General features: G+C 43.5%; 1 protein-coding gene across 2 annotated transcripts in view; it reads right to left on the bottom strand.

Moving 5' to 3' along the window:
• Positions 1–11,606, bottom strand: part of jade2 (jade family PHD finger 2) — a 226,654-nt gene extending 215,048 nt beyond the window's left edge. The window contains exon 1 of one of the 2 annotated variants that reach the window (XM_085175897.1): positions 10,637–11,606. The gene's annotated coding sequence lies outside the window, so the exon portion shown is untranslated. The remainder of the gene's footprint in view (positions 1–10,636) is intronic. The other variant, XM_085175896.1, reaches the window with a different exon arrangement.
• Between the last annotated feature and the right edge of the window lie 11,126 nt (positions 11,607–22,732).

Genomic DNA, 22,732 nt, shown 5'->3' with positions numbered 1-22,732 from the left:
ATGAAGAACGTTAACGATGCTAGAAACGACAGTTTGTAAAGGCTTCTAAAGGAATATTGTTTCCATTTCACGATTACGATTTAGGTGCTTTATTAGTAACTTTATTTTTTGTTATTATGATTTTTTCCTTTCCCTTTTTCCTCCACTGACACGTACCAATCTACTGGTTGAATGTACTTTGGCAGCCATAAGAAAAGCAGCTTCAGTATTTTATAGACTCAGGCGACTTGATCAGTATATCAGCTTTTGACAATTGATGTCTATTGCACGCTGATTTATTTTCGTACCCTGACCAAATTATATGCCCTTGATCCCTTTTCACATAACAGGATACCACCTACATCAGCGGTCCCCAACCTTTTTTGCGCCACGGACCAGTTTAATGTCAGACAATATAAGCTGACGCAGATAAATACAACTAAATAAACGATACGATCAAGACAAAAACTGTGGTAGTTTGTAAAAATAATTTTTTAAAAAACGTGAATTCACTGTGTAATTGTATAACTTTATTAGCAGCATCCTCCTGAAATGAGCCAGTAACATTAAAATTAACATCCTCCAAGGCTCGCAAAATTTCAAAATCTCTGGTAGCCCTTCGGGCAGGCATTGTTCAGTTTTTGGTAGCCCAAAATAAATTTAAGTAGCCCGAATAAAAAAAGAAATTTTTTTTACGTTTGGTTTCCTTTACAATATTATACATTAAAGTATAACATTGTAACGGAAATAAAAATTAATCAAAAAAATTGTTAAAATACAAATCACAACAACTGTATAAAAATTAAAACCATCAACTCAAATACTTGGTTCTAATTGAACAGAAATTTCTATGAACTTGTAAGAACTGTGTAGAACATGAATCAGTCTGTGTCAGATCCTGAATCTGAAATTTTCACTGAAGTCACAGGTAAGAAGTAAGTGGAACCAAGATCTAGGCCATTTGCTTTTTGAAGTTTGCAAAGACTGCTAAATTCTGCCAATGGTAGTTCACTCTTTGCAATATAGCACGCTGTTCTAAACAGCTTTTTCAGGAGTTCTTGTTGTGCTTGGTTTATTTGTAGTATGTTTTTTTGCAATTGGTGTTTGTTCTGGGAAAGATACTGCAGACTGGACAATAATGCATTTCTTGCATTTCTCATGGGTTCTGATGGGGTCTTTCTTAAAATGACTGGTCCCAGTAACAAAGGCGCTTGTCGACTCAGAAATCAAATGAAACTCACAACACACCTGGCAGAACATCATGTTATTTAGCTCGTCATATTCCAGCCACAGAAATTCTTTTGTCCATGAAACCAAAAAAGCTGTGCTTTCTTTTTGCCTCATAGTCTTTAGGCTAGGTAACAAATCGTCAACATATTACGTTTTCGGCTACCCACCACATTCCTAAATGACGACCTCGGAAAAATGAGGAAATATGAGAACCGTATGGACTCAATCTACACATGTTCGCTCTTTTCCTTCAAATGGCTTAGAAACATGCTATTTAACATCATTTAAGTCCTGTTTAAGGTGAGGAAAAAGGTTATGGTTAGGGCTAGGGATAAGGTTAGGTTTAGGGCTGGAATACAGGGCTGGAACGTTGGTTACCGCGGGAGCGTCATTGCACTGGATTTCAGCCATAACCCGCCGCGTACCATAAGAACGCCGAAAGTCTCCTTTCGCGTTCCTCAGGAACGCCGCGGGACGTGACAAAACGTCGCCATGTTACGCCTCGGGAGTGAGAACGGGCTCGATTTGTCATATCTTTTCCGTTTTGTGATCGGCTTTTCTTTGGCTGCCCCTTCTTCACCCTGACCTGTCTTATTTGGCTCTGCAGAACTAAAATACCAGCGTAAATCCTGCTGCTTTTACACACGTACTTACATAATGATCAGCGATTCTTTGCGCACTCAACCTCTCACATGTTTAAGCTTGCTGCGAGAGATTTCACTTGTCGCGTTTGAATAGTAAGCTAATGAGTGATAAGACGATGTCAGAGGAATTGGTGCGCAATTAATCGTCACTCACCAATCAGTGCTGCCGCTCTCTATACACCGTTCGCGCGATCGCAAAATGAAAATGAAAGCAAAAAGCAAGCGCAAATTCAAACGCGATTTCAATATGTCACATATTGACAGTGGCTCATCGATGCCAATGACATAATTACTCAGCTACATTGGCGAAAGAATGCAAAAGCACTGACATATATTTTCCTATGATAGCCTGACGGGCAGGGCTGAGTTAGATTTTGGTAGCCCGACTGGAAAAATCGCTAGCCCCGGGACGTCGGGCTAGCGATTTTGCGAGCCCTGTCCTCCTCTCTGCTCCTTAATGCTCTCTGGTCGCTATGGTAACGCTTAAATGTTTCTTTCAAAATAAGATACAAAACTACAACATGGGAAAAGACCCAGGGAAACCGAGTTATTGATAAAAACCCTGAAAACCATAAATTTCAACTCTTGTGGCCCGGTACCAAACAACTGACGGACCGGTACCGGGCCGTGGCCTGGGGACCGCTGACCTTTATGACAAGAAAACTGTGGTGGGTGCAGTGGCACTACATCAGGGAAAGCAGGGTAACCAAGACGAGCAGTGCTTGCCTAGTCAAATATAAAAATACACATCACTTAAAACACACCAAAGGGAAAGCAATCTCTCACAAAAATGACATCACATCCACGCAAGCTGTGCTTTGGTGCTCTTTTGCCAGCTTGTACAACTCTCATTATTAATAACCTTGTGCATTTGCCATTGCCATCACAGCTATTTTCAAAATGGATAAGCTTGAGGAAAGACTGCGCGATCAAATTCGGCCGTAGAAGCAATTATAAGACACATATGTGGAAGTACAGGCATTCCCAGATGGGACAGGGCTCATGGAGGGAGATGTGTAAATGAGTTACAAACTGCTTTGTTTACATCCTTAGGATTACAACCAAAAATAGCAAAATGGGCTTGTACAAATGAACATATCAGAATCAAAATCAGACAATCACACCCACGTAATTCAATAATTGGCCAGCATTGCAGTGTTGACAAAGTAGGTAGGGTTATAAATGCTTTCTAGGAATACCTTACACAATAGCTCAGTCTAAAAATAGCTGCCTGACAGATAGACCATACCTGAAGCCTTTGATCTCACATATACCTTGTAGCATTACGCACATACAAACTAGTTTACTTTATGCATATCATTACCTGAAGCAGCTTCCCTCGACAGTATCTGTCTCTAAGTACAATGCTCATGCTAGCTATAAAGAAGCAGTTAAATCCTTAAGGGAATCTGTCTCAGTAAAACAGTGTTAAATAAACTCGGGGAGAAAATAAGGAAACTCTGAGGACGGCAGCAGAAGACAGGAAGTGCGCTTGCGTTATGAAGAGGGAATAAATGGAGCAAAAGAGAAAAACCTTTACACACTTAATGCTGCTACACCAAATGTGCACGCACATATATGCACACAAACCTGAGAGGCGTTGGGCCAAACAAAAGAGCCACAGAAATCAAATAGATTTCCTTTATCACCTTGCTGGCTCCAGCCACCAGAACATTAACACAATATTTATTGATGCTGCCACTGCTCCTGCTGCTGCCGCTGCATTATGGGAGCAGGGATGAGTGAGCGAAAAACAGAAAGATAGGAGAGAGAATGAAAGGGAATTAAAAAAAAAAAAAAAAAAAAGCGGGAACAAGGCTGAGGTCCAAATCATTTTCTAACTAAGCCTCCCGCTCCATCTCCTAAAATCTGCTGACAAACAATAAAGAAGGTGAATCGGAGCCAGGGAGCCTCGGGCTCTGCCAAAAACCCGGGAGGAGAGAGAGCAAAAGGGGACGACAGGTGGGAGGAGGGAAGGTGGGAGGGAGGGAGAAACACAGAGAGATGGAAGGCTGATCCAGAGCTCCCGTCTCCACTGCCATCGGGAGTTCATTAGCCTTTGGAAGGAAGGACGACAAGGACAGAGATTGAGGATGAGCACTCTGCCCTTCACCCTCTAGTGACCCCGACTACCTGTGCCTCCCATCCTTTACCCTACATCTTGTCTTTCGTCTTCTATTACTACCTTTCTCCTCCCTCTGTCGCCGTCTTCGACTACCTCAACAACAACTCATCACCTTTGTTCTGCCTCTCTTTTAAGTTTATCCTAATTTCTGGCAGTTCAAAACACACATGTAGCATCTCGACACATAAGCGCAGTAAAGGCTTATTTTCCTCTCCAATCACCGTGCGTTCCTACAGCAAAGGAAGGCCTGACATACTGTTTCTATCTGTTGTTTACTCCCCTCGCTCAGCACACAAACATAGACATAGCTGCTCCTGAAACTCTTCCCATCAGGAGCTCAGGCGGCATCTGTCAGCCTGTCCATCAATGTGCTTACAACTAGACTTTTATTTTTATTTTCTTCCCCTGGAAATAAGAGTAGGAGGTAGAGAGAGAGAAGAGAATAACCCAGCAAACCAGGAAGAAAAGGGAAAATGTGTCTGAGCATAATAACACATTTTAAATGTTTGTGCTTCATACATTTTTAACTTTGTGCACGAGTCACCTGAGACTCTACAACTGTGGGGTTCGCCTCTATTTTCAGAAATTACCCTACATCTTGTGTGCTTAAAACTAACTTAAATATTTCACGGATTTTCACAGATATACTATATTACTTAAACATATGTACATAAAATATGCATCTCTTAGTACAGCTGATGTAGTTAAAAGGGTCCTATTATCCCCATTTTCACTTGCCTCGAGTTAGTTTGCATAATTTACAGATCAAAATAATCCTCATTAAATTAGACCTTGGTGCAGCACCATGCAACCCTCCCTTTAAGCTAATTGGCTGCCCCTTCTAAACAAAAAGTCTGAACATTAAATAGATGAGGCTTCTCATAGTCAAAGTTTTGTGCCTGAAGATATCTTACGGATATCTGCTGCCTGTGTAAATTCAGGGCCACTCGAATAGGTTTTGCCAAATACCCTTGCTCTTATTTTGACAGTTCAGTCGCTGCATACAGCAGTGGCCCCTCAGAAAAACTCTAATTCTACCTTCTTGGACCGCAGCTGGTCATGATATACTCCTCTGGAGATCCACTGTGAGCAGGAGGGTCACCCTAACCAGAGCCTGCAGCAGGTTGACAGCTAGTGCTGCTACTCTGTAGTCCTCTGAGGCTACATAGTAGAACAAGGACTACCTCCACCAGCTGCAGTCCAAGACGATAGCACTGAAGTCTGTCTGTAGGATGAGGAACTTATTGCAACAGATTCTTTTTGTTCTCTGCTATTTATTCTGAAAAAGCATATATGGGATTACATATTACTTCGGTTAATAAAGGGTGGGTGAGCTTTCTTTCGTGTGCATACACAAGCGTGCGTGCCCTGCTTTGCTACTGCACCAGTTCTGTGGGCAAGACAAGCATAATCCCTCATTATTTGAAACTTCGGGCTGGTTTACAGTATCAGAAAAAAAGGATAAAGCAATATGTGCTAATTCCTGGGCGATACCACTATAAAAATAATTATAGTGAACTAGCTTTACTCAATTACAACATGAGACGGCCAATATAAAGTCGACAGAAGTCATTCAAACCATGTTTTGACAGACAACACGAAAGGCCAATGACAACGAGGGCAGCACAGTGCTGAGCCATCGATGTGATGGGTATAGAGTTAGAGCCATAACAGGTTAGACTAATGCATCCAGCAGCCGCACACATGCTAACGTTTGGGCCACTGCAGCTGTACACTGTATGAAAGTATGTCAGGAGTGCGAGCGACACTCCAACATCAGATCTGTGATCCGGTCACACGTCTAGTCCATATATAATCCTGACTGTCCACTTCGTTGAGACAGTCCTGCCATAAGAGGACCAGAGCTGAATGAACAGCTCATTTTTGCTTATTTTCTCCTTTGTTTACATGTGAATGTTTCTTGAATTTACCCGCTTTGCTTATTTTAAAATAATCAAATAATTAATTTTTCCATTTTGTTTGTGTCCTCCCGTAAGACTTGAAGCTTTCGACCGGTCAGACATCTGTGGTTTCACGCAAAATTTCCAAACAAGCAAAGATCCCAGGTTCAGTCTGTCACAAATCCTTTTGGAGCTGCATGGGAAAGGACATCCAGGGTAAAAAAAAAAACAAAACAAAAAAACAATAGCAGGTTCTATATAAACCTAAGTTTTTTTTATTTAAAATATAATTTTATAATGCTCTACATTATAGTGTCTGCCAGCATATCAACAACATTTCAACTAAAACTGACCTTAGAAATAACGAGGAACTTTTAAGTTGGACAGAAATAGTCATTTCACTGATATGAAAAAATTATAATAACACGTTTTTTTCCATATTGCTCCCATCCCCAATACTGTTAATGATATAATCATCAACCAGTGTAGTTTGAAAAGGCTTTTCCTGTAAACTGTAACAAAAAAAAAAAAAAAAGCATCATTAATTTTTCTGAAAAAACATCTGGTGCACCGCAGCATCCACTGCTCTCATTCAGTCAACAAGGGACAGGTTTTGCAGACCAAACAGTTAGGAAGCACATTCCAATTACTCCTGCGAAAGTCTTCTCTTGAAATATGTTCCACATTTTCCTCCTCGCCAGTGTTCTGTGCAGGTGTGCAGACTTTGCAATTATCCCTTAATAACAAGGCTGACTCACAGTGACACGAGAAAAAAAAAATGTAAAAATGAAAACACCCCCTCTCCCCTTGAAGTCTGACGTCATCTCCTGCTCACGGAACAGCAGGTTAGCATGCACACGCACAAGAAGCCGCTAATGAGGTTCTAGGCCGCAGCGGGGTCATCTGCTTTGAGCAAACACTGACAGAACACATCAGGGTAATGCATAAAAACATGCCTGCGGCATTTAAGCCAACACATGGTTGGTTTCGTGCTGCAAAACCTCTAAGACACGACAAAAATCTGTGCAGCACAAACTAATTAACACAATCTGAACTAAGCTAAACTGTAATTGAACTAATGGCAACTCCACATATGAATTTATTCTGAATAAAACATTAAAGTTTTTGTTGTTAAAAGTATTTTTCTACTTTCCTGATTTTTTAGCATATTTGTCTTAAATTTGTCATCATCAGACACATTTTAATATTCCAGTTAAATACAAAATACAGCTTTTAAATGCTGATTTCATTTATTAAGAGTTATCCAAACCCGAGATATCCAAAATTAATTACCCCCCTCCTCAAATTAAATCATGAAAAAAACTGATTAACCATAGTTTTTTGGAAAGCTGAGTTCAACTTTACAAGCAGCTGCCAGTTTTAGTGCCAGACCTGTTGAGCATTTCTAAGACTTTATTACTTCAATAAACCACAGTGACAGTCAACAGTGGTTTTACCTTCCCAGTAATGGTCCACCTACCAAATGAGCTCATCAACGACTCATCCAGGTTGTCATAAAAGAACCCAAACAACATCTAAAGGACTGCTGGTCTTATTTGCCTCACTTAAGGTCAGGTCATATCAACAGTCAAACATGGTGGCGGTAGTGTGATGATGTGGGGCTGCTTTGCTGCTTCAGGACCTGGACACTTTGCTGTAACTGATGATCACACCAGCAAGTTCACCTCTGAATATCTCAAAAAACAAAAGAAACAAAATGAATGTTTTGGAGTGGCCCAGTCAAAGTCCGGACTTAAATCTAATTGAGATGCTTCGGCACGACCTTAGACAGGCTGTTCATGCCGAATTAGCCTCGAATATCTCTGGAAAGAAGAGTGTGCCAAAATTCCTCCACGGTGATGTAAAAGACTATCATTGGTGAGTATCTCAAACGCATGATTGCAATTTATGCTGCCAAGGGCGGCGGTGGCACAACCAGTTATTAGGTTTAGGGGGCAATTTTTACACAGGGTAGGTTTTGAATGATCTTTTTTATCCCTTAATAAATTAAATCACCATTGAAAAACTTTTAAAAAAATTTACTCTGATCTTTGTCTAATGATAAACGTTTGAATGTGACAAGTATGCAAAAACGAAGAAATCGGGAAGGGGGCAAATACATAAATAGTGCTGTGAAAAAGCATGTAGGAAATACAAAGTAACAATAATAATGAAAAAAAATTAAGAATGTTTAATCGTCTCAAACAACAAGAAATTTCAGCTGAACAGTTACAGTATTGTGACACAGATACACAAATCCTCCTCAGCTAGTAGCCCACATGCTGCTGGGTTAGTTAGTTGGTTACTAAGCAGATCAGAGCAGAGAGCTATGAACATGACAGCTAGCCAACACGCCTGAAGGCAGCCATACACACACACACACACGCTCAGCTGGTTCCCATCCTTCCTATATGACAAATCTCCGAATCTAACTCTTAAAAAAAACCCAAAACAACAACAACAACAAAAACTATACACGCTTTCGCAGCCTTCATCAGCGATGTGCGTAAAAACATCCATTTGTGTGTGTGTGTGTGTGTGTGTGTGTGTGTGACGGATTGAGGGTACGGTTTAAGTGACGTCAGCCGTCCATTCATGAACAACATCTCTCCTCCTCCTCCTCATCATCACCTACGTAGCCAGCTAATGCGATACAACACACCACGTGGGGGACCTTACCCCCTTTTCCAGCCAATCAGAGCTGAGCGCTTAACGCAGCAGACACTAATACTCACAGACACACACGCAACACTACACCCACGCCTAGACACACGTGTGAGTACGGGCACATGTGAGGCTTAAAAGGTCTGCAAATGACATAGTGTGAAGGGAGTGGCGGTACGATGGATGGATCGATGGATGGATGATGGAGAAGTTGGTGGAGAAAAGCACGAAAGAGTGGATGGAGTACAGAAAGAGAGGGAGAGTTGAATGAGATGGAGCCATGGAAGATGAAGAAGCAACTGAAATACAGATGACTGGCTGGAGGGCTGTCATCAAAATTGTGGAAGCAAAATAACAACAGCACTCATCCCCATTCGCTGATTTTGTAAACAACCACTGTCTCTAGGCGAGTGAAGAGAGACCCGAGGGAGGGACGGTGGGGAGCGGGAGAGAAATGAGCACGAGTGAGAACAAGATAGCACTGCATCAGAAAAAGATTAAGAAGGGGATAGAGGGATAGAGAGAGAGTTGTTATACCCCCACACACCATGACTCATCTCCGGTTTCATACCCAGCGGGAGGAGGACGGTTGTGTGTCTGTGTTTGTGTTTGTGTGAGGAAGACAATCTGAGGTGAAGGTATGTATGTGTGCGCTTCTGTGTAATCGCTACCTGCATCCATACTTGAAGATCAGAGTAGGCATGAAGCACGTGGAGTTGTTGGCATATGTGCACAGGTCTTGCTTGTGAGTGGCGATGATGATGATGATGATGATAATGATGCACATGTGTATGCGTGTGTGAGGAAGGGTAGGTGGGAGGGTAGGCTGTCACTACTGGGAACATTTAACAAATCTCCAGACAATTCAAACTAAATTGATTCAATGCTAGAGCCACTTCAGCCTTTCTGAACTAAAAAAAATTGATAAATTGCTCCATCCGTTAATAATTAGCACTAATAGGCAGATATACTTGTGTTCTTTGGAGGTTCTCCAGGTAAATGTTGAAGAGTAGGTGGCCACAAAAAAAAAAAAAAATCACACAGGAGGAAAATGCCCCAGTTATAACCCATTAATCCTGCAGACATCTGACTTGCAGCATCACCATCTGCATCCACGTGTCATGTCCTGGTGGTGTTGTTGTTTCCCCCCCTCCAGGTATGAATGCATCTGCCACACTCAGAGAGAGCTCTGACTTAGAGGTAAACAACAGCCCCCCCTTTTCTGACGCCAGCTAGATCAGCACAGCACGAAGCAGGAGGAAGGGGGATGGGGTGAAGGGGGCAAAGAGAAGTTGCTCTAATTCCTTGATGTGTGTATGTTTGCGTGCCCAGCCTTCCTAAAAGCAGTACAGCTTCCGCTGGTCCCTTTTGCCCAATCCCCCCTCCCTCAATTTACCGAGCAGTGAAGAAACCTGCAAATCCCCAGGGCCCGCAAATTGTTTGGTGCCACCAACACCCCAACCCATCCCAGACCTCCTCCTCTCTTCACAACTTCACCTCATGCGCCTCTCCATGCGTGCGACCCTCAACACCCCCGCAAGTTTTCTTTTTTCATTGTTTATATTTAAAATATCCCACACGACTCACCCCACTGCCGCGAACAATTGCGCCCCCCAAAAAATATAAATACATAATAACAACAATAACCACACTCTTGGATACGCTCCAACTAACCAGCTCGCACTCTTTTGATTCCCACGGGGGGAGCTGGCTCGTTCACATCACATTTTTCAAGCACAACAACATGGCCCGAGTTTCCCCGGTTAATTTCATGTCCCTGCAGTGAGCGCACCGGCTCTGCTTTCAAAGGCGCTGTTTGTCTTTTCTTCACTGCAACACGTAAAGCGCACATCCCCACGCCTCACCCACGACATCGCCACCTCTCCAGGACCCGTTTGCCCCGCTCACTGGCGGAGCGCCACAGCCGCGACTGTGACTCGCAAGTCCGCCGCGAGAAAGTCCATACACAGCTGCTAGCCTAGCTCTGATATAGCACTAGCAGCAGCAGCAAAGTGGACTTCGGATGTTTATTTTCTTCTACTTTTATTTATTTTTTTATTTATTTACTAAATCAGCGTTATTTCTTATTTTACCTTGATCGCTGTCTGCTTCGGGTACAGAGACGTCCTCAGTCCTGGACGGCGGGCGATTCCCAGAGATTAGGAGATCATTGGGAGCCAGGCACATGTAGTTCAACAGCGGAGGCGGTTTAGGACTAATTCAGCGTGCCCACTCGGTGCCCTGGCAGGCTGTTAGCAGTGCAGCTAAAAAAGCTGGCTCCTGGTCCACGCTAGGTGACAGGACTGTCCCTTCCCCTCCCCTCCCCTCTCGGTGTGTTGACAGCGCGTCAGCTCTGCAAAGACCTACGACCGAGTCCAAATCCGAAATAAAAATCCCCCCCCAGCCAAAAAAAAGTGGCAGCCAGGATGAGATACAGCCTCCACAAGTCAATAACAAACGGAGCGGGTGCAGCGGCCGGTCCTGCTACCGTTCACGGCGTAACGGGCTGCGAGGTGCGCACAACATAGCGCTCACAGGAAAGCGTGTCGCATTTTGCAAAAAGCAACCCCAAACGTGGTGTCAAAATCCGACTGTTTTCCTCTCCGGTGCCAGAGGAGGAGCAGGAGGAGAAGCGAGGATTTAAAAAGAAAACGAAATAAAGAAAAAGAAAAAAGGGTCTGCTTTATTTCCAAGCGATGAGTCAGTAAAGATTGCAAGCCAGTTTCGCAACGTCCCCTTCCTTCAAAAATAAAACACAGCGCTCTCTCCTCCTCGTCTTCTTCACTTGCTCCGGTGCCTTGCCTCGCTTCCACTCCTCTGCCCGGTGCTGTGTACGTGCACACCGCTCTGCACAAATGCACAGGCGGGTCTTCTCTTGCTAGCCCTCTCCCTCCCACCCCCCGGGAAAGGAAAAAAAGAAAAAAGACAACACAGAATGAGAGAAAATCAGCTCTTATCATCAGCTTGAAAACTCTTTTGGCGCCATATTTATGGCGTACTTTCAATTCACTGTTACCGCAAACTGCACTTCCTACTCTGACAAACGCTAGATTACTGCGCCTCGGAGAGGAGATCGTGGGGATTGAACCTCCCTTCACCTGCCAGTTCTGTCACAGTGATACAGCATTACTGTATGGAAGAAAGTTATGTAATGCAATCACACACACACGCACACACACAAAACACATCTCAGCTATTTTAAATTATAAATATTATCCTTAAGAATTAATAGATGACTCATCCGTCAATGCACATTTGGCTATATGAGCTCCGAGAGATGTATAGTTTTTTGAGCTGTGTCTAAGTTATTATCATATCCCTAAAAAAAGTAGCTTCTTCATTCATAGGAAGAAAAATAAAACTGTTAAAAAAATATCTGACAAAGTGCTGCCGACCTAAACCTTCTCTGTATATGAAAAGATAACCAAACATCAACAACAACAAGGGCTGACATGTGACTGCAATAACTGGGTTTAGGAGAGAGTTTAGAGCCTGAGTAAAGTGCACTTGAGCAATAGTTCTCTGGATGGTTTTCCTTGGACACTGGTTGCTTTTTTTACTCATTTCCAGTCCAGTCCTTGTTCCTTACAATTTTCAGAATCTACCTAACACTAATATATGAATCATTGAAAGCATAAAAAGGCACCTAACTAATGGGATGAACCAATGTTGTGTCTACACAGAACAGAGAACTCAGAAAAGAACCAATTTTACATTTTATCTTTAGGCACTTTTTTACTAACTGTGACAAAGCATATATATTTTCCCATTTCTTTTATTTAATACTTGTAAAATTCCAACGCTAACACAGTTATAAAGGCATAAAATAGCATTTAGGCAGCAACAAGGTGATTCTTAAAGACGTTTTAGCTGAAAACTTAGCATATCTAAGCACGGTGTGCAGTGTCAATTATTGGCAGGCCTGAAAACTACCTATAGCAGTTCCTTTTATTTTATTTTATTTTGTCTGTGAAGGTTCTCAGTCATCCAGGTCATCGTAGTCAAAGGAGCTTGCAAAGAAAAGCGTCTGGACTTCTTTAAGTTACTTGAAGACGTTTCACCTCTCATCCGAGAAGCTTCTTCAGTTCTAAGGTCAAATGGTGGGGAGTCCCAGATATAAACCTAGTGGAAGTGTCCCCCCACGGAGGGACAAAAGGACCCCCTGATGATCCTCTAATCGCCTGAGCCAAGGTGTGGAACTGGGTGTGGGTCCCAATCAGCCAGAGTTTCGGGTGAGTTTATTGTGAAACCTGGCCCCACCTTATCATGCAAATTCCTGAGGTCAGATGGCCCAGGATGTGAGTGGGCGTTAAGGTGTCTGGGAAGGGATCTCAAAACTGGATTATAGATGGCAGAGAGTTGGTGTCGTAAACCACCGCCTCTGTTCAAAGATGGTCGCTCACAGTGGACATAGATGGCTTCTTTCACTCCTCTTTCAAACCATCTGTCTTCTCTGTCCAAAATGTGAACATTGGCATCCTCGAAAGAGTGTCCTTTATCCTTAAGATGCAGATGGACAGCTGAGTTTATTTCAGCTTTATTTTATTTTATTTTATTTCATTTTATTTTATGTTATTTTATTTTATTCAGAGATCTGACACAGTGGTACACTGGTAGATCCTGCATTTTTAGCTGATCACTGAAGCCTCCTTAGAGATGATGTCAGTTAAAAAGGTGGCTGTCAAGAAGTCTTTCTTAAGGAAAGGAAACAGAGAGAAAAGACTAAAGTATCCCCACACAAGCCCTGGTCTGAAAATCAGTGGCAACAGGTCTGATGGAGTGGCGAATCCAGATGGGAAAACTTTTTTATTTAAATCATCAGTGAGTGATTACTGCAAAACACAATGAAGGCTCTGTGATGGTTTTAGAGCTGCATGTCAGGTAGTGGTGCTGGGGATCTTGTCAAAATTGATGTAATTATGAAATCTGAAAAGTACCATCAGACTTTGATCCAACTTCTAAACCATCTGCTAACAGCTTCATCTATCAATATGACAATGATCCCAAACACACTGTCAATTAGGGATGGGTATTGATAAGATTTTCACGATTCCGATTCCATTTTCGATTCTGTTTAACGATTCGATTCTTTATCGATTCTCTTATCGATTCTTTTTAAAAAAGGAGAACACTAAGGTCTAATAGCTTAGAACTTTGTTTTATATCTTCTCTTTGAACAAGATAGAAATTTAGGAGTAACATGGCCTTACAAACCCAACAGTGAGATCTTAAGAGATCCACAGCCTATGGCTCTTCAATGGGGTGTCACAGGGTCCCCAGGAAAAAAATTGTAAATGTAAAATAATAAAATAAATATTCTTCTGTAGCAATAACAAAGTATAACATAAATTATTCTGTAGCAATTACACAAGAATATCCAGTAATGTCCCTGCCTACAATTAAACACATTCACTTACCGAAAATCATCTGCTGTGGCAAATGGGTGCAAACCTTTGACCACAAACTTAGTCACTGCTCGGTGACATTCGTCTATCCTGGCCTGAAACGAGACGCTACGGTAGACTGTGGCGAGAACTGCCAGCATCTGAGCCAGACTCTGTCTCTCTCATCATGGTCACTAAATGCACAGTAATGGCAGGTTTGTAATAAGGCAGATCGCGCTAACATAATATGCACTCTTAGTTGATTATTTACCTGCCGCATTAACGGCGGCAGGTAAATAATTATTCTCAACAAGAACCGGTTTTCGATACCCATCCCTACTGTCAATGCAGTAAAAGCATTCATGGATACAAAAGCATAAATTGGAACACTATCGGTCATGGATTGGCCTCCCCACAGCCCAGACCTCAACATTGTTGAAGCAGTTTGGGATTAGCCAACAGCTAACGCCCAAAGAAGAGGTAATACCGAATTCTTGCCATCACCATTAACTGCTTTCAAAGTTACTGGCATCTGGTGCTTTACTTCAAAGTGAGAAACTCTTTAACTCTAAGTGATAATATCTCTCCACAAGTGATTGATTTGCACACAGTGATCCATAGGAAATGGCTGGCAAGTAAATTACTTTCCTTCACATTTTCTCTAAAATCTATATTTAAAGGGGAAGAGGGTGTTTGATCATTCTACTGATCAGTCTACTCCCATTTACTGTCTCTAAATCACTGTCCTCCTCGGCTGTTATCAAGCAGGATTCGATTATTTATTTTTGCCCCTCTCTTACAGTCTTTTGCGAAGTCATTTGAGGTGCTCACAAGCGAATCTGTCTTCATTTCCCAGTGAAAGAAAAGGTCTCCTTTTCATTCAGTGTGTGTAGCTTTTAACTCTGCACCTCTGCAGTGACAGTGCATCATCTCCACTGCTGTAACTCATCTTGGCTCCGAATCTAAAATGTCTGGTCAATACACACAGACGCAGAGCCAGGAGGCATGCTGAAATTAAGGTCATTCGGATGAACAAATGGGACAATTTGACTTTTATGAAACACGCAGACCTACAACCGGCAGTACACACACACACAAAAACACAAAAACATGCACAGTGCTCATCCTAGCTATATCAGGTGTCACTCAGACAGTGGGGAGAGAGAAAGGGGCAGAGGAATAGAGGGTGTGATGGTGTTTTGCACAAAGTGAAATGAGGCAGTGAAGGACACAGAGGAGGGATCTCTCTGGCACACATTCAAATGCAACAGCAGCATCCCAGGTTTTTTTTCTCCTTCCTCCCCTCCCTCACTCTCCTGCACATAATACAGGCAGGTAGCGTCTCCCGGGGAAACAGCTTGTGACCCCTCTCCATGGTCGCTTTAATGTGCACTAATGCAATTTCCTGGCCGATGAGATGCACACGTTGTTTATTTAGAAAGCAGATCTAGGTCAAATGGTAGTTGTAGTTTTTTTATTTAATCTGCCGGCTGCACTTTTTGGATGGGGTTTTTAGTTTTTAAGAGGTAGCTATTAGGAATCATCAGGCTAACACAATTTTGATCACATCAAATTACAAAATGTATTCCTTTTTTTAAACTATTACAAATGATGTTGAAACTTTTGCCCATCATGCAACACCATGGTAGTGGCATCTGATCAGGCTCAAATGCAGTCTGTAGCACACAACAATGACCTCAAACATACAGCCAGAGTCAATTAAGATTTATCTTCAGCTACAAAAAGAACAAGACGTCCTACACCAGATGGTATGGCCCCCACAGACCGAGATGGAATCAGTGTGGGATTACAAAAGTGACAGAAGCACTTGAGACAGCTTAAATTCACACAATTGTGCAAAGTTCCTCAAGCATTTGAAAGAACCTGCCTGCTGGCTGGGTGGGGAACGCTTTTAAATGTAAAGAATGCGAATACAGCTTATGCGTTTTATTGTTTTCTTCTGTCTGTAGAATGATCAATCATACATGGCATTATTATTATAAGATCCATAACATTTGCACAGTGCTTTATATCGTATCTACATACCTGAGACATAAAAAGTGTTTTTTAAGGGGATAACTCAGACCTCCTATTTGTCTTGTTTTTTTCTGCACTGGAGTTTTGGTGCGATGAATTAAACTGTGAATTAATTAAACATTTCCAGGAGAGAGAGAGACAGGTGTTGTAGAAGTCAAGCATAAGAGCAATATTAAACCTATCCTTGGACTGCTTATGTGAAGCTTTATTGATAATTTAAGTGCTTATTTTGCTTAAGTAAGAGCAGCAATACCAGAATAAAAAGCTGAAAAAGGAAATGTTATCACTGTCAAATGCAAGCAGGTGGATAAAAAGGTAGATTACATTTGTAAATGTAGTTGACTCCAAGTATCTCATACTATATTATATAACATTTAAGTACAGTGAAGGTACCACAAAACCTCCACTACGCACAATATATACATTCACCAGCCACTATATTACATCTTGCTAATACTGCATTCGACTCACTTTTGCCTTCAGAGCTGTTTAAATTCTATGTGGCACAGATTCAACAACAAGTTGGAAGAATTTCTCAGTTATTTTAGACCACACTGACATGACAGCATCACACAGCTGCTGCAGATTTGTCAGCTATACATCCATCATATGAATCTCCCATTCTACCAAATCTCAAAAGTGCTATATTGGATTCAGATCATGTGACTCTGGAGGCCATTTGAGTACAAATCAGTGCTCACTGTCATATTGAAGAAACCAGTTTGAGATTATTTGAACTTTGTTGGTATCTTATCATGCTGAAGCAACAATCAGAAGATGTGTACACTGTCGCCAGGTCAACAACAATATTCGGGTAAGCTGTGGGGTTTCAATGATGCCAAAATGTACCAAGAAAATATTTCCCACACCCTTACACCAGAAGATTTTTCTTTCATTTTGTTTACAATAAATTCTGACTCTGCTATCTGAATGTTGCAGCAGAATTCGAGACTCATCAGACCAAGAAGTCCTGGTGAACCTGTGAAAACTGTAGCTTCAGTTTCCTGTTCTTGACTGACAGGAGTGGCACCAGGTGTGGTCTGCTGTATGTAGCACATCTGCTTCAAGGTTTTATGTGTTGCACTTCTAGATATGCTCTTCTGCATATGTTGGTTGTAACAAGCGGTCATTTCAATTACTGTTGCTTTCCTATTCAGCTTGAAGCAGTCTGGCCATCCCATTTTAAGTAAGCCCTAAAAATGACCGTGCAGGTATTGAAATACTTAGACCTGCATGCCATCAGCAACCATGGGACTTTTTACCAAGTCACTTAAATCACCTTTCTTTGCATTTTGATGCTCATTTTGAACTTCTGCAGACTGAGTTGCTGCCATATGATTGGCTCACTAGATAGTTGCATTAAAAAGCAATAGACTAGGTGTGTCTAATGAAGTGGCCATTAAGTGTATATATGAAAAAACAGAAGAAGATATCATGGTCCTGGGTCATTTTTACCCAGCATTCTTAGTTTTCTTGTGTTTTTGTATTTTGTTAGTTCATTATTTATTATACGGTTCCTAGGTTGTTCAGTTTAGTTTATTGGATTCGCCCTTGTGTCTCTGCCCTCTGTGTCTCTCTATGTGTCTGTGTTTATATTGTGGTGTGAGTTCTTGTGCTGTGGTTCCCTTCGTGTTTTTTTCTATGTTTTCCATGTTTCCCCAGCGTGTTCCCTCACTCCCTCGTCTGCCTCTCCTCAACTCCCACATCATGTTTCCTGTTTTATTGTGAAGGTCCCACATTTTCATGTTCATTCTGTTCAGTCCAGTCTCCCCTGTCTCATTATGGTTATTAGTGTCAGCTGTGTTCCTCAGTTCTCTGTTGCGTCCTCCCTCATGGCTGCGTGTCTCTCCCTGTGTTTCCCCAGGAGTTCATATTCGTAGATTTTCCCAGTTTAGTTTTGTATCGCTCCCTCTGTTCCCAGCAATAAAACTGTATTTTGAGTTCACGTTTTGCTTTAGTGAGTTTGCATTTGAGTCCAATTCCTGCCTGAACGCAGCCGGTTCATGACAGAAGACTTCTTAAAAATTTACTTTACCAACTGGAGAAATTGTTCAGAGTTATCAACAATTAACAAAAGGAAAGGTATAAAAATAAATGCATGCATGCATGCATGCAAAAAAACAAAAACAACCAGTGACAAAAACGCAAGAATAAAAAGCAATCAAACAAACAATCATTTGTGTAGAAGATCAGTAATGGGATGTAATGCTAATTGAATTGCTAAACGCTAAAGCTAGGCTAATATTTTTAAGTTAACATTAGCTTATGCCAATATGCTAATGTTAATATGTTTTGCTGATAGCTAGCTATTGCTTAACAATATTTTACAGCTGATCAGCTGATTGTGACATTTACTGACTAAAATATAAATCACATACGACACAAATGCAGTGAAGTTTTACTTTGGTGCATACGCTACTAACCTGAGTGGCCCTTAAGGTGCACAAACACCAGGATTTGAACAGATGTGCCCAATTATTCGGCTCATAAAGTATGTATTCTTCCTGCTGTACTCTGCCAGTTTGAGTCACATGTTAATTTTACAATTTATTTTTTTCTTTTTTAAATTCACTGTCTTACAGCCTTTTCAGAAGCATTCATTTAGTTGTAGATTGCAGTATTAGCCATCAAAATCATTTCAGACTTTGACAATAGACTTTTTGATGGCAGTCCCTCTGAAAGCACAGTTGTAATTATTAACTTTAATAATGTTGGCAGTCATTTTAAGTAAGTCTTTTCCAGGGTTTGGTATCAAGCTCCTAGTGAGGCTTGTAAACCTGTTCTTACATTTATGTACCGTGTTGTAGCCTAGATTTTTTAAATTATTGGTTAGTAAATTTGCTTTTAACATGATTTCCATGTCTTGGATTCATTAGATCTTTATGGGCAAATACTTTCTCCTCAAAACTAAATTAAAAACACAGGGCACTTACAGGAGGCCCAGTTCTTTATTTCATTCTGCTTAAGTACGCTTCAGGGATACATTTGAAGGCTTACTTTTTACCACATTATAGCAAAATGTTTATCTAAACTCCCCTAAAATTACCACAGTCTCACCATCTATTGACTAGTGTTACTGCACTCAGCTTCCCCAGTTTTTTGGTCTTCTTGCACATGAGTTTCCCACCTTTATTTTCATGTGCCAGAACAGCTTTTATTCTCATGGGTCCAATTTGTACTGATTTGTGCCCCAAATTAACATTTTCCACTGTTAAAGTCCACCGTTTGGAACTCAGAGGGGTTGTTAAAATTAATCAGGTAGGTTTAGAAAAAGATTTTGGTTAAAAGTAGTTGCCTTCTTTCAAAGCACCCCACTTTGGACCACATCATAGACAGCATAAAAGAAGGATAAAAATTATTGGCTCCAAAAAGCAAAGCCAGTGTGACAATCATTTAAACTGGCAATTACTTTTCAATTAACACCAGGGAGTGAAGTCTATGGGACAATGATCCTTTAACGTCACTTCTGTACCATGATGAGTTTAGGTGCTCAGTCCCACATTTTGTATCGTATTGAATGAAACAGTTACGTTTTGTGAATTTTTGGTCGTTCTCTGTTTCAGAAAGGAGGTTTAACCAGTTCACTTGTTTCAAAACAACAAGAGTGCAAAAGCAACTGTCTGAAGTCTTCGGAATGGATTTGCGCCTCACATTCTTCTGTTATGGTTTTGCTGGAATTCTGTATTTTACTTAGGACTGTTCATCAGCCACAGAAAAGGCTTGGCTTTTGTTGAAGAATCACCCTGCGTGTGTTGCATTTGAGTCCTCCACATTAAACAAAATACAGCTAGTTGTATAGTAGGATTACAGAACGTGGACCTGCTGCTAATACAGGCAGGAACTGCTTATCCTCTTACACTTTCACTTTTAAATAACCTTTATATGCAGGAAATAATTGCATATTGTAGTAAAGCTGACAAATGTCGAAAAAGCTAAAATAGTGTCGTAGCAGTTCTGATCTTATGTTCACCATGACTGTTAAATATTGGGATTTATTAACTTAATGCAGTAACATCTCTGTTTTGCAGGCTGGGGATTTTGACATGGGAAAAGTCGATTGATTCGGGATTCTCTTTGACGAGGGAGAATCACCTCTTAACCAGATCACCTCCTTACCCCGTGGAGCTGCTCAGAGTTTTCAGTGTACCAGAGGAGGAGATGATCCACAACTTCTTTCATTTCAGCTGAGTTTACCTGTGTTAAAGCACAGGACCAGACACCCTGACTACTTCGGAGTTGTCAGGGTTCCTGGGTCATCGACCCAGTGCTTTCAGTTTTGTTCATGTTCAGTTTATTTTGTCACTTCCTGTTTGTTCCTGTGTCAGCTCGTCTCGTGCCATTAGCCAGATTATATTCAGCTGTTTACTCACCGGTCTCTCATTATCATCCTCATCAGTCTGTGTATTTAAGTCTTCTGTTTCTACTCGTTCTTTGTCGTGTCATTGATGTTATGTTGTTGTTTCCGCCTGTGTTCGGTCAGCCATTCAGTCCGTCCTTCATTCATTCAGTCAGTCGTCCAGCCAGCCAGCCAGCCATTTCCTACCTCTGTTCTGTGTGTTCACTCCATCGACAATAAATCACCCAGCTTCACCTACCTGCGAGTCCTGCGTTTGGGTTCCTTCTTCCTCGCCTCCACCCCTGACAGAATGACACGACCCGTGCCACGAAGACACGCTTGGAACCCAGCGGACTCGGACCTCTACGAGCGGCAGGAGGCAGCGCTTTCCCGTTGGGCAGAGGAGCTCAGGGGAAAACAGCGGCTCTTCACGGAGAGAGAGCACGTCTTCGAGGGGACTCGCCTGGCTCTGGGCGGGCCTCGGAGACGCCGCGTTCCCCCACCTGCTGCCTCACCTGCCCCGGAGCATTTGCCGCGGAGAGCGGACGTTTCATGCCGCGTTTCGGCCGCTCCCTCTCTCGCCGCTCCGCTCCTCGTTCACACACCCGCCGCCTCATTCGCCGGGCCTCCACCTTCGCCACGGCACCGCGGCTACGCCTCCCACCTCGGCTCAATGGAGGCTACCGCGCCAGAGGCTCAGTGGTTTACCCCGCCCGCTTCCTCTTCCCGGAGAAAGCGGCGCACACGCCGTCAGGAATTGGACTATTTTCAACAACTCCCGGTGGTGAGTTCCACTAACTGTTTTCCACATCCGTCATCTGATTATTCACATAAAACACATAACAGATCCACCACCGATTCATGGGAAGTTTCCCTCCTGGATGATGTAGACTGGGAAGATTTTTTCTGCTTTGCTCCCGCAAAGACTGTAAATCGTGGTGGCAGAAAAAACAGACCTATCCCTGATAAACCTGCCAGCAGCACACACCTGGTCACTATTTCCACACCCATCACTCAGCCATTTCCCACCAGCACGGCAGCCCAGATTCGGCCTTCCTCCTCAGCCAATTCACCACCTCAGATGACTGGGGCCCGGCCTACACCCGCACCAGTGCCAGCTCCCAGGAGGAGGGCAGCTGCGACGCAGTCTACCTCCACATCCGCTCTTGCTTCCCGGGTGGGGGTGACTGGTGTCCAGCCACCTCCCGTGCCTGTCCCAGCGCCCAGGCTGAGGGCAGCCTCAATCCGGCCTGGCCTCCCTAGAGGCTTGGAAGAGCTAACCGGTTCACCTACTACTTCACCTCTTCATCCACCTCCTGATCCAGCCTTTCACGCCCTCACACTGTCCCTGGTTAGGCTAGCTGAGGTGTCCCCTGCTCAGGCACCAGCCTTATTAGCCCAGGCTGCAGTTTTGTCCCCTTCAGTAGCCCAGTCATTAGCTCAGCCATTAGCCTCGCCCACCTCTGTTCATCCCTTAGCTTCCCCACTCCAGTCAGTTCCCACACCTGCTGTTCAGCTTCCACTCCGGTCAGTTCCCACACCTGCTGTTCAGCTTCCACTCCAGTCAGTTCCCTCGCCTGCTGTTCAGCTTCTAGCCCCGTCAGTTCCCTCGCCTGCTCTCCAGTCTGCTTCTGTAGTCCAGTCAGTCCAGTCTGCTCCTGTAGTTCAGTCTCCTCCTGCCCTCCAGTCTGTTCCTGTTCAGTCCCCTGTCGTCCAGTCTCCTCCTGCCCTCCAGTCTGTTCCTGTTCAGTCCCCTCCTGTCGTCCAGTCCCCTCCTGTCCTCCAGTCTGTTCCCGTCCAGTCCCCTCCTGTCGTCCAGTCCCCTCCTGTCGTCCAGTCCCCTCCTGTCGTCCAGTCACCCGTCCTCCAGTCTGTCCAGTCTGTTGTCCAGTCTTCTGTAGTTCAGTCACTCATCCACCACCCTGTTCAGTTCCCGGACCTGCAGCCACAGCACCCAGAGCCCTCCAGAGCTCTCCAGCCAGGGGCCTCCGCGCCCGCTGGCCCTAAAGCTGTGGCTCCGTCACCCCCGGCTCCCGTGCCGTCGCCTGGTCCAGACTCAGCCTCAGCCTCGGCTTCTGCTTCGCCTGGGCCAGACTCAGCTTCAGCTTCTGCTTCGCCTGGGCCAGACTCAGCTTCGGCTTCAGCTTCGCCTGGTCCAGCCTCAGACTCAGCCTCAGCTTCCGCTTCGCCTGGGCCAGCCTCAGCCTCGGCGTCAGCCTCTGCTTCGCCTGGTCCTGCGGCTGCCGCACCGTCGCCCCAGCCACGTTCTGGACGTCATTGCCGGCGCGGCCGCCCACCGGACCTGCTCAGCGGCCGCCGCCGCCGCCTTCCTCGCGGCGGCCGCCGCCGCCGCCTTCCTCGCGGCCGCCGCCGTCTTCCTCGCGGCCGCCCACCTGGACTGTCTCGTCTCGGCCGCCGGCCTCGCGGCCGCC

Source organism: Neolamprologus multifasciatus, chromosome 10 (genome assembly GCF_963576455.1).
Source record: "Neolamprologus multifasciatus chromosome 10, fNeoMul1.2, whole genome shotgun sequence".
NCBI lineage: Eukaryota > Metazoa > Chordata > Actinopteri > Cichliformes > Cichlidae > Neolamprologus > Neolamprologus multifasciatus.
This window is presented reverse-complemented; position numbering and strand designations above follow the sequence as displayed.